Raw genomic sequence first — 13,890 nt, forward strand, 5'->3', positions numbered from 1 at the left:
ATTCTAATTACATAGAATATCCATATATATAGAACAAAAGATTTCGTAAATTACGGAGGAATTTACGGGATATATCAGGCAACGTTTACAGTAATAGATACGATAAGATATGATTTAGCAGATACGCTAAGATATGAATTTTTGTCTATACACTATTCATGCAATCAATGCAGCAAGACGTGTCTTAGACTAAAAATGATAAGCAGGTAATTTCCTGAGGATGATAAGTAGTTAATTTTTGACACAAAATGATAAGCAAAACTATTGACATGCAGACACGGTCGAAGTCCAGACTCACTAATGCATCCTATCGACTTATCTGTTAGACACACTAATGCAGACCGGGTTCGCTAAGACCACCACTCTGATACCAACTGAAAGGACCCGTTCATATACATTATAAACGATTCACAATAGTTGATTACATTGCGAGGTATTTAACCTCTATATGATACATTTTACAAACATTGCATTCGTTTTTAAAAGACAATCTTTCTTTACATCGAAAATTGACAGGCATGCATACTATTTCATAATATCCACTATCCAACTATAAATTGATTTAATAATAATCTTTGATGAAATCAATGACTCGAATGCAACGTTCTTCGAAATATGCTATGAAAGACTCCAAGTAATATCTTTAAAATGAGCAAATGCACAACGGAAGATTTCTTTAACACCTGAGAATAAACATGCTTTAAAGTGTCAACCAAAAGGTTGGTGAGTTCATTAGTTTATCATAATCATTTATTTCCATCATTTTAATAGACCACAAGAATTTCATTTCCAGTTCTCATAAATATACGTCCCATGCATAGAGACAAAAATAATCATTCATATGGTGAACACCTGGTAACCGACATTAACAATATGCATATAAGAATATCCCCTATCATTCCGGGATCCTCCTTCGGACATGATATAAATTTCGAAGTACTAAAGCATCCGGTACTTTGGATGGGGTTTGTTAGGCCTGATAGATCTATCTTTAGGATTCGCGTCAATTAGGGTGTCTGTTCCCTAATTCTTAGATTACCAGACTTTAATAAAAAGGGGCATATTCGATTTCGATAATTCAACCATAGAATGTAGTTTCAATTACTTGTGTCTATTTCGTCAAACATTTATAAAAGCGCATGTATTCTCAGTCCCAAAAATATAAAGGGTAAAAAGGCAAATGAAACTCACCATACTGTATTTCGTAGTAAAAATACATATAACGTCATTGAACAAGTGCAAGGTTGGCCTCGGATTCACGAACCTATATTAATTATATATATTTATATGTTGGTCAATATTTGTATAGCAATTTAGGTCAGGTCATAGTGTAATCCTATCCTATAGCTCGAGTCTAACTCTACAGTATAGTAACATGTTATATTACTCATGCTCAATTAAGATTCTAGTAAAAGGTGACGTGTGAAACAACGTAACACAAATGGTTTCATAATCATAAAATAGTATTTTAGTTTTTTTTTTTTTTTTTTTTTTTTTTTTTTTAGAGAAAATCAACACAAAAAGTTAACTGAAAAGTTAACAGCAAAAGTCAAAGTTCAAAGTCAAAAGTCAAAGGTTAAAGTCAAAAGTCAAAGGTCAAAGTAAAAATGAGGTCGCATGCAAATATATAATAACTTATACAAAAATGATTTTCGGTCAAACATGACTAAACGGGCCACTTCAGCTATTTTTAGAAAAATTATCGAAACTCCGATTGTTAAACGGCCAAAGATAAAAGTTACACATTACCAAAAAAAATAAGCATAAATATTACAGGAGTAAACTAAACCTAGACAACTCGTAGTTGCCAACGCGTTTTCGGCGTTTCAAAGTTTATTTTTCAGCTTTAATAAATTTACAAAAGTGACCGAGTAGCCTACTTTGGAGATTTTTAGAAAATTCCTCAAAACTCGTATTGACAAACGGTCAAAGCCTGCAAATTCTCGTTACCACAAAGATATAACATGATTTTTGGCAAGAGTAAACACATATCAGGCCGACCATGACAACTGATACAAAACTGACATTTTTAAATAAAAAAGTTTCAGCTCTTTTTAGAATTTTAAAATGTGACCAAACTGTCAACTTTGATGATTTTTAGAAAAATCGTCGAGACTCGAATTGACAAACGGCTAGAGTTGTTTATTAGACCTTACAGCAAAGAATTCAGTGGTATTTTTTTTTATATATGAAACAACGCAGATCAGCGAGAATTTCAGTTCCCGTTTCGACATTTCATCAAAATTTGCAAAACTTCTTTTGTCCATAACTTGACAACCGTTCAACGAAACGAGACGTGCTTTATATGAAAATTCATCTACTCGACGAGTAGAATCCAAATAATCACTTTTTATAACCCAGAAAATTAGTTCACTAATTATCATCAGCAATTTTAATTACGAAATTAATTACGCAATTTGTTTATTTCATAACTTTCTAACCATTACTTGGATTCAAGTGATTCTTAAACCAAAATTCAACTATTTTTCGCTAGCTTTCCAACGACATGCATATCTTATACCTTATCTCAATCGTATATGTAACTAATTCATGAATCAACATAACCTATCTAATGGCAATATCAAAAGTACAATCATGCATAATCCTATATACTCGAGCACTAGTCAGGAATACACTATTAGTATGTAAAAATTAAATTATGAGTACTCACATATCAATATTGAGATTCAATATTGCAGGAAAGGTACGTAAACGCAACGGAGATGATAAACACTATATTGACCTCACGAGCATACCCATGAACCATACTCAATCACCTCCATAGCTATAACCCATAATTTCTTTAATCTTATCCCACTCGAAAAAACAACTTCGAAATCACTCGGACAGCACTCCGTCGTAATATTTTATGTATACTAATAATATCTTGAGATAATACGGAGTAAATATATATATGTAAATCGATTGAGAGAGTTTAGAGAAAACTATTTTCAAGTTTCTATGAAATAATGAAATCTATTGAATTCTATTTATAATAGGTTTTTGAATTATTAAAGTGAATTATTAAAGTATGAATTATTAAAGTGAATTATTAAAGTATGAATTATTAAAGTGAATTATTAAAGTATGAATTATTAAAGTGAATTATTAAGGTATGAATTATTAAAGTGAATTATTAAAGTATGAATTATTAAAGTTAAAGTAAAGTAAAAATAAAGTAAAGGTAAAGTTTAAGTATAGTAAAAGTATAAAAGTATGTACGTATAATACGCGTATAAATATATATAATATTAATTTAAATCGTTATATATATTTAATAAAATAAAATATAAATATCGTTATCTTTATCATACTAGTTAAGTAATGAGTTGTCAAAAGTGGTTCTAGATATTTATAAAAATTATATACGTTTTAATAATAAAGTTCTTTTTAAACTGAAAACGTTTTTGTACGTTTGAAACTAAATAGATCAATCGAGTCTTTATGAGATTCAATCTTCCACTATCCTTTGTCTAGTTCTCAATGATTGACAATTTGTTCATATTTATAAATCACTTTACCATTTTCCGAATATTGTTAAAATGAAAAGATTTCTCAAATCAACGTGGGCCTTTCAACAGAGACTTGTAATCATAATTCAATATATCTGATAATTCAATTATTTGATCTTATCTTCTAATTCCATTGATAAACATTTTGAAACAGATACAATCATATAAAGTATTTAATCTAATATTTTGTTTACGTTTCAAGTTATAATATATATACACATATACATATATAATCATATTCGTTTAATGGTTCGTGAATCGTTGGAACTTGGTCGAGGTTGAATGAATGTATGAACATAGTTTAAAATTCTTGAAATTTAACTTAACAAATATTGCTTATCGTGTCAGAAACATATAAAGATTAAAGTTTAAATTTGGTTGGAAATTTTCGGGTTGTCACACTTATAACTGGCAGTTAACAGTTACCAAAGCTAAGGATTTTTGGTTCAAACTCAGTGTAGAATTTAGTATGTACTTGTATCCATTGCATTTAAAATAAAGTGCATGTATTCTCAGCCCAAAAATATAGATTGCAAAAGCAATTAAAAAGGGATCAATGAAACTCACGCATATAAATCTAGTATTTTCAGTATTTATAAACAGTCGCATGTATTCTCAGCCCAAAAATATATTGAGTAAAAGGGATCATATGAAACTCACGTATATAAATCTAGTATTTTCAGTATTTATAAACAGTCGCATGTATTCTCAGCCCAAAAATATATTGAGTAAAAGGGATCATATGAAACTCACCTTAGCAGCACATAAAGTTGTTCATCGTAATGTGACCAAAACTCGATATATCAAATAATCGTAGATCTCAACCTAGAGAACTGATAAGGCTAAAAAGGAACATATATTTCATAGCAAAATCCCCCAAGAAAGACAAGATTTTAGTTGCAATTGTTCCATTTTCAAGTAATATTCGTTTATTTTAAATAAGTGCGAAGACAAAAGGCGAAAACGACTAATTGAAGACACAAAGGTCCAAAAAGCTCAAAAGTACAAGATACAATCAAAAAGGTTCAAATTATTGATGAGGAACGTCTAAAAATGACAAGAGTACAAGTTACAAAACGCAAAGTACAAAATATAAAATTGTACGCAAGGACGTTCGAAAATCCGGAACCGGGACCAGAGTCAACTCTCAACGCTCGACGCAACGGTGTAAAAATTACGAGTCAACTATGCACAAGAATAAAATATAATATTTAAATAATTCATAATAAGAATAATATTAAATAATAAAAAGTTGTTAATTGAGCATAGTTCAGGGGTCATAAGTGAAAATTCAATTTCTAAATTCGCCTATAAAAGGCTTTGTAATCGTAATGTAAAAACACACCTTTTTCTATCTTTTTCTTATTTATCAATATCAATTATCAATATCTATATTCTATATCTCTATCATAATGTTAACTTAATAAGATATAACAATAATCTTAATTTTAATTTTAAATTATGATAATAATAAGATTTATGATAGAGATCGTTTGAGTGTGTAAGTCGAAATTCTGTCCGTGTAACGCTACGCTATTTTTAATCATTGTAAGTTATGTTCAACCTTTTTACATTAATGTATCGTAACTAAGTTATTATTATGCTTATTTGAGCCGAAGTAATCGTGATGTTGGGCTAAACTATTAAGAAGGGGTTATTGAACTTTGGACCATAATTAAGGTTTGGGCAAAAGACCGACACTTGTGGAAATTGAACTATTGACTATTAATAGATGGGGGGTATTGTCTAATTGAGTGACAACTCATTGGAGTCTGTCGAACCTATCTTCAAATTAATTAACCTAATAATTAATAATGATTATGGTTGTCCTATTTAGTGATGTTCATATGGAATCTGTTATAATCATTTAATTAATCAATTGGGTTGGGTAATTGATTATTCATTCTGATCAAGTGGATGAATTAATATTCATATTCATAAACTAATTAAAACAGGGGTGGATTACATACAGTGATAACTGGTGTAATTGTTGACAGAAGTGATAACTGCGTCACAGTTTAAATCCTTAATCAGTTGGAATATTTGACTTCGGGTATAAGGGTAATTTGACGAGGATACTCGCACTTTATTTTTATGACCGATGGACTATTATGGACAAAAACCAGATAGACGTATCAAATAAACCAGGACAAAGGACAATTAACCCATGGTAATAAATTAAAATCAACACGTCAAACATCATGATTACGGAAGTTTAAATAAGCATAATTCTTTTATTATATTTCTCATCGTATCTTTATTTACTGTCATTTTATTACTCGCAATTTTATTTACTGTCATTTTATTTATTGTCATTATTTTACGCACTTTAATTATCGTCATTTATCTTTACGCTTAAAATATAGAATCGACAAACCGGTCATTAAACGGTAAAACCCCCCTTTTATAATAATATTACTACTTATATAATTATATATATTTTATATAAATATAGTTAAAAATATAGTAAGTATCACCAGCTCCCTGTGGAACGAACCGGACTTACTAAAAACTACACTACTCTACGATTAGGTACACTGCCTATAGTGTTGTAGCAAGGTTTAGGTATATCCCATCCGTAAATTAATAAAACTTGTGTCATATTTTGTAGTATTTTGTATTAAAAATAATACTATTTCGTACCCTCACGCTACATCATCAAGTTTTTGGCGCCGCTGCCGGGGAGCGCTAAAACGCTATATTTTTAATTATAATAATATTGAAATAAAATATAATAATATAATAATATTGAAATAGAATATAATAATATAATAATATTTTAGAATATATTTTGAATTTTTAAAAAGTCGTATTTATTAAATACTTCAGGGGTATATTATGTAAATTGTAATTAATAATTTCTATAATGTCGCTTTCATGTGAATAGTAAATTAATTAATTTCTTTTCATTTACTATTCATGAATAGTAAATGAATTAAAAAAAAAGTTTTGAAAAAAAAATAATAATTATAAAAAAAAGTATTAATTTGTAAAAAAAATCATTTTTTTTTAAAAAAAAAAAATTGTAAAAAAAAAAAACATTTTTTTTTAGAAAAAAAAATTCGTTTTTAAAAAAAAACGTAAAAAAAAAAAAAAAACGTAAAAAAAAAAAACGTAAAAAAAAAACAAAAACGTAAAAAAAAAACGTAAAAAAAAAAAAAAAAAATTATTAAAAAAAAAATATATTTTTTAAGATTTTGTCTATAAAAAAAAAATTGTTTTTTTTAGTTTTATTACCTTTAGATTTTTAGACTATAGTCGCAACTTTTAGTATTAAGTTTAGTTTTGCCATAGTTATTTTTACTTCTAGAATTTTTAGGCTTTGCCGTAAAATCCCTTAAGTGCTTATTCCTTAGATTAAGTTTTAGGTGCTTTAGAATTTTACGACGCCGTATTTCGCACTACTTTCTTATTTTTATTTTTCGACGCCTATTTTTCGACCTTTTTCATTTTTCGACACTTTTCGACGCGCACTCTTTTTCTCTCTTATTTCTCGCCATTCTAGTTTTTAGGACTTAGAATTTTTTCTACTTCTTCTCTAAATTTCTTAAAATTACGAAAATTTATTTTAAGTGGTTAAATTGATAGACATCAAAATTTTCTGGTTCGTAGTAATAGTTGGATTTGTACGTGGACCGGGTTATTGGAGCCAAACGGTCCTCAATTATATTGAGACCAAACGAATCCTGCCCCTCTGCTGCATCTTTTGGCTATTCGAAACGTGGGCAAAATCAGAAAAGTCTATTAATTGGACAACTTATATAAGTTTTTCTATTTTTATAACTAATAGGATATTCTGTGAATGCACCGAGCAAAACGTTCACCACCTTTCATACATTCACTACCTGTAACTCGATCAAGACATCTAGCCAATATTATCGCCGTTGATTTTTCTTTAGAATAATCATCTAGACGACCAAGTACTCCAACTCAAATTTCCGATAATCCAATTTTTAAACCCTAAATATAAAGACTCTCACAACCAAGAACCCGGAGCATATTCAAGGACAATTCCAAGATCCTGAACCACTAATTATTCCTCCTGAGCCACAAACCATTAAATCAGAATCCTTTAGTGATTCGTATTCAACAAATTCAATTATGGAAGTAACGGAACCTCTAAGTATGGAAGATCGAATGAGAGCCACACGCACGGGCCAAGGTCACGCCATTATTAAGCCAGAAGTTAATGCGCCAGATTATGAAATCAAAGGACAAATTCTACACATGGTAACTAACCAATGCCAATTCAGTGGTGCACCGAATGAAGATCCTAACGAACACCTTCGTACGTTTAAAAGAATTTGTACACTATTCAAAATCCGAGAAGTGGAAGATGAGCAGATCTATCTCATGTTGTTTCCCTGGACTTTAAAGGGAGAAGCCAAAGATTGGTTAGAATCGTTACCTGAAGGGGCGATTGACACATGGGATGTTTTAGTTGAAAAATTTCTTAAACGGTTCTTTCCGGCATCCAAAGCCGTGAGACTTCAAGGAGAAATTGTTACGTTCACACAAAAGTCAAATGAAACTCTATATGAGGCGTGGACAAGATTTGGAAAGTTGTTGAGAGGATGTCCTCAACACGGTTTAGACACTTACCAAATAGTACAAATATTCTACCAAGGTGTCAACGTTGCTACACGAAAAGACATCGACATAACAGCTGGTGGTTCCATTATGAAGAAAACCGCAACTGAAGCTTACAAAATTATTGATAACACAGCCTCCCACTCACATGAGTGGCATCAAGAAAAAGATATCTTTCGATCATCTAAAGTGGCTAGAGCCGATTCTAGCCATGACTTTGATTCCGTTTCCGCAAAAATAGATGCTTTCGAAAGACGAATGGAAAAGATGAATAAAGATATTCACGCAATACGAATCAGTTGTGAGCTATGCGGTGGACCACACTTATTGAAAGATTGTCACATTGAACCAACATTGGAACAACGAGAGAATGTTTCCTATATGAACCAAAGGCCTGGAAATAATTATCAAAATAATTATCAACCACCAAAGCTAAACTTCAATCGAAATCAAAACATTCTTTACAATCCAAAAGGACCCGAAAATAACTGGTATAACCAACAAGGTCCGAATAACCAACCAACTCAAAACAACACTTTCAATCAACAAAGACCTGGCTTATATAAACCACAACAACAAACCGAAGAGAAAAAGTCAAATATGGAAGACGTGGTATTCAAGCTAGTTGAATCTCAAACACAATTTATTGAAACTCAAACCCAAACAAACGAGAGATTTGATCAGTCATTAAGAACTCAACAAGCTTCCATTTTGAATCTAGAAAAACACGTAGGTACTCTTGCTAGCATGATGAGTGAGAGGGAACAAGGAAAGCTACCGAGTAATACTGAAGTAAATCCTCGGAATGAGAATGTTAATATGGTTTCAACGAATTCTGAAAAACCAGCACCAGAAGATGGGAAGGTTTTAGATGAGAGTAACAATGAAGAAGTTACACCACCACCACCCGAGTATGTAAAGCCAGTGGTGGCACCATACAAACCACCCATCCCATTTCCAAGAAAAGGAGTTGAGTATGAACAAGTGATAGGTACTAAAGATTGTGATACTTATGGAAAGAAGAAGAAGAAAAAGAATAAGAAAGTACAAGAAACAAAAGCCGTAGAAGTAAACCCGATGAATACAGTTCCACCAAAACCTCCACCTAGGGTAGGTGATCCGGGTGAATTTATTGTTCCTTGTCTACTTAGTGATTGTGTCATGTATGATGCACTAGCAGATTTAGGTGCGAGTGTGAGTGTTATGCCTCTTTCCTTATATAAGAGATTAGGTGTAGGTGAGTTAACTCCAACGGATATGAGTGTTCGATTCTTTGATCAAACCATTAAGCACCCAGTTGGAATTGCTGACAACCTACCCGTTCAAGTAGGCAATTTAACCTTTCTAGTCGAATTCATTGTCATTGACATAGAAGAGGACCCAAACATTCCTCTAATTTTAGGTCGACCATTCTTTGCGTCCACCGGGGTGTTATTTGATGTAGGAAATGAAAGAATGACACTTAAAAGTGGTGACAAATCTATCACCTTTATGATTCGAAAGTCTAAATCTCCACCAACCAAGACCGTTGAACCAGAAAAAATGATTGGTAAGAACCATGTTGTTTTACCAACTCCAACGGTAATACTTAGCAATAATGAAACGCCTAAGTGTGGGGAAAATGAAGTAACACCTAATGATGACATGATAACAAAGAACCCCGTTGTTGATACGAAATTAAATGATCCTGTTATTAATAGTTCAATGAAGAAACTTATTAAACGGATTCGGGATGCTAGAACCAAGGGGAACTTTAAGTTATGTAACCGGTTAGTATCCAATCTATCACCTAAAGAAAAGGAGAAACTAGTTGAAATTGTGGATATTACACAGGAATCCGACCAATGGCTTAAAGAGAAACTCACAGATATGCAAGTTGATTATGGACCAAGAGAAATTAACGATGAAGTTAATCACAATTTCGACACCCCAGCTACCTAAGTGTGGGGAGATTCAAATGTTCTAAAAAGAAAATGCTGTCTGGAGTAAGTTGTTCTGTTCTCGTGTAGTTCCGAGAATGGAATCCGATTGGTCTTTTCCGCTAGCAGACACTAAAGAACTAGTTTTCTCCCTCCATTCTAAATTTTTTTATTTAGTAGGTTTTATATAAAATTAATATGCTTTTTAAATTTATGTTTTGAATGATTTTAAAAACAAAAATTTACTTTATTTCATTAAGTTTAAAAAAATGATTTCTAAAATTCGTCGTGAGTTAAAGACTAGGTCGTTGAGCCGAAATTGCTTTACCCGAGGGCGGGGCGACAAATTTTGTTATCATTTAATTTTATTGATCTAAAGCATGCAAAAAAAATATTATATTAATTTTTGAACGTGGGGTTATATACCAAACTTCAAAAATATGTATATATGTTTGTATTTTATGTTATGTACACAACAGGGTAAAACAGCGCACTTTCAAAGACTGTCATTAAGTTCAACAAAAAGCTACTAATTTTGATGACAAGGCGCAAAATATCAAATGTGATGTAAAATAATATGCTTACAAACTGGGTATTTTTAATCACTTTTCTACACTAATCACCCTCATGAATTTATAATTATAGTCTGATTTCATGCAAATGAGGGCATTGCATGATCTTAAGTGTGGGGAAGGGTTATAAATTCTCTCGGGTTTACACTTGGTTTATTTTCCAAATTTTGTAAAAATTTGAAAAATTTTCAACTAAACGAATTCAAAATCATGTTTATACATATTTATGAACGATGAAAACTATGTGTTAATATCAAAATTATCGTTACCTCGAAAAGGACATAAATTGAGAAACAACCCAAAATGCTTGAATTCATTTAAAATGGAATAAAGGAGAATAAAAAGGCAAAGAAAAAAATAAATAAAAACTAAGTGTGGGGAGAATGTACCAAGTTATTCAATTAAAAACTATCTATCACATGTTTCTGTAAAGTTATTGCAGGTGTTTTTGTTTTGGATTAAATTAACTGTTTTACCCAATGAAAAGAAAGAATAGATGGATCTACACGATGAATCAATTCCATCATTTGAAGGAAGTAAAGTCTTCCGAAAAAGACACGCGCTTCTTGATTTAGGTCATGAAGTTGTCGTTCAGACCAGCTGTAGGTTGACGAAAAATCTAGAAAAGTCATCTCTAAAATCAGCAGGAAATCCACGGACCTCAGCATCAAACAGGGTCGCCAAGTGGTCAGATTTATCCTAACCATGAGAAGGATTTATCTCGTACAATGGGGAGGCACCGTGCAAATTAGCTTGATAAGACTAATGAATCAGATCCCCAGAAAGGATAATCTCCTTAAAGATTAAAAATCAGCTTTTAAGACTGATATTACTCAATCCTTGAGATTGACCTTAAAGATTGAGAATTCAAACTCATGGAATTCAATGATATCTAAACTCGAGCTTGAACGAGAAAATATTTTGATCAAAAATACAAACCGATTTGTTTTCTGAAAACCCATTTTCAATGCGTTCATTACCATTGAACGTAAAATCCTAGGAATTCACCTGGAATTCATTAGGTCACCTGAACCAAATCGGGTGTCAACCGTAAGAACGGTGGTTGCATAGCATGGTCGGAGACAGGACCTTGTGCCAGACCGAAAAATCATAGGATGATCTTTACTATCGCTCCTACCAAGGATAGTTCTAGCATCCGACACGTTAAAAGACCATAATCATCTGCATGTCACGGGACATTGCCTTAACAGTTTCTTGTTCATCGCTTTCCTTTACAACCGGACGGTAGTTTACCGAAAGATAATATACGGAACAAGTAAACTGGATGTGTACTTTCCGATACCGGGATAGCAGTGGATTACACGAACCTAAAAGTTTTAGCCAAAATATTGATCCACAAATATATTTTGCAACACCGATGATGGATCAAATCAGAAAACTTGTCTAGGGTAAAATCTAGCTTGAATTTTCAAAAGATCAAATGTTTTCATAAAGATCCAATTTCCTTAAAGGATCTAAATTTTTATAGTCATGTGGGACTGTAAACCGCCTTTCAAATGTGCACTTTGCTTTGGAAACCGAAAGTAAATCGGCTATTTGATTGCAAGTGTCGTTGTCCTAAACCCAAGGCAACTGTGGATGACACACCCACCTTTAACCATATCGTTACTATCATTGTTTATACCGCTCTATCAAAATCACTGATGTACAAAGTGTGAAGAATAAAGAAGTGATTCGTGTGATGTATTATATTATTTCAAGACTGTATTGCTTGAGGACAAGCAACGCTCAAGTGTGGGGATATTGATAAGGCTAAAAAGGAACATATATTTCATAGCAAAATCCCCCAAGAAAGACAAGATTTTAGTTGCAATTGTTCCATTTTCAAGTAATATTCGTTTATTTTAAATAAGTGCGAAGACAAAAGGCGAAAACGACGAATTGAAGACACAAAGGTCCAAAAAGCTCAAAAGTACAAGATACAATCAAAAAGGTTCAAATTATTGATGAGGAACGTCTAAAAATGACAAGAGTACAAGTTACAAAACGCAAAGTACAAAATATAAAATTGTACGCAAGGACGTTCGAAAATCCGGAACCGGGACCAGAGTCAACTCTCAACGCTCGACGCAACGGTGTAAAAATTACGAGTCAACTATGCACAAGAATAAAATATAATATTTAAATAATTCATAATAAGAATAATATTAAATAATAAAAAGTTGTTAATTGAGCATAGTTCAGGGGTCATAAGTGAAAATTCAATTTCTAAATTCGCCTATAAAAGGCTTTGTAATCGTAATGTAAAAACACACCTTTTTCTATCTTTTTCTTATTTATCAATATCAATTATCAATATCTATATTCTATATCTCTATCATAATGTTAACTTAATAAGATATAACAATAATCTTAATTTTAATTTTAAATTATGATAATAATAAGATTTATGATAGAGATCGTTTGAGTGTGTAAGTCGAAATTCTGTCCGTGTAACGCTACGCTATTTTTAATCATTGTAAGTTATGTTCAACCTTTTTACATTAATGTATCGTAACTAAGTTATTATTATGCTTATTTGAGCCGAAGTAATCGTGATGTTGGGCTAAACTATTAAGAAGGGGTTATTGAACTTTGGACCATAATTAAGGTTTGGGCAAAAGACCGACACTTGTGGAAATTGAACTATTGACTATTAATAGATGGGGGGTATTGTCTAATTGAGTGACAACTCATTGGAGTCTGTCGAACCTATCTTCAAATTAATTAACCTAATAATTAATAATGATTATGGTTGTCCTATTTAGTGATGTTCATATGGAATCTGTTATAATCATTTAATTAATCAATTGGGTTGGGTAATTGATTATTCATTCTGATCAAGTGGATGAATTAATATTCATAAACTAATTAAAACAGGGGTGGATTACATACAGTGATAACTGGTGTAATTGTTGACAGAAGTGATAACTGCGTCACAGTTTAAATCCTTAATCAGTTGGAATATTTGACTTCGGGTATAAGGGTAATTTGACGAGGATACTCGCACTTTATTTTTATGACCGATGGACTATTATGGACAAAAACCAGATAGACGTATCAAATAAACCAGGACAAAGGACAATTAACCCATGGTAATAAATTAAAATCAACACGTCAAACATCATGATTACGGAAGTTTAAATAAGCATAATTCTTTTATTATATTTCTCATCGTATCTTTATTTACTGTCATTTTATTACTCGCAATTTTATTTACTGTCATTTTATTTATTGTCATTATTTTACGCACTTTAATTATCGTCATTTATCTTTACGCTTAAAATATAGAATCGA

This window comes from Rutidosis leptorrhynchoides, chromosome 2 (assembly GCF_046630445.1).
Source record: "Rutidosis leptorrhynchoides isolate AG116_Rl617_1_P2 chromosome 2, CSIRO_AGI_Rlap_v1, whole genome shotgun sequence".
Classification (NCBI taxonomy): domain Eukaryota; kingdom Viridiplantae; phylum Streptophyta; class Magnoliopsida; order Asterales; family Asteraceae; genus Rutidosis; species Rutidosis leptorrhynchoides.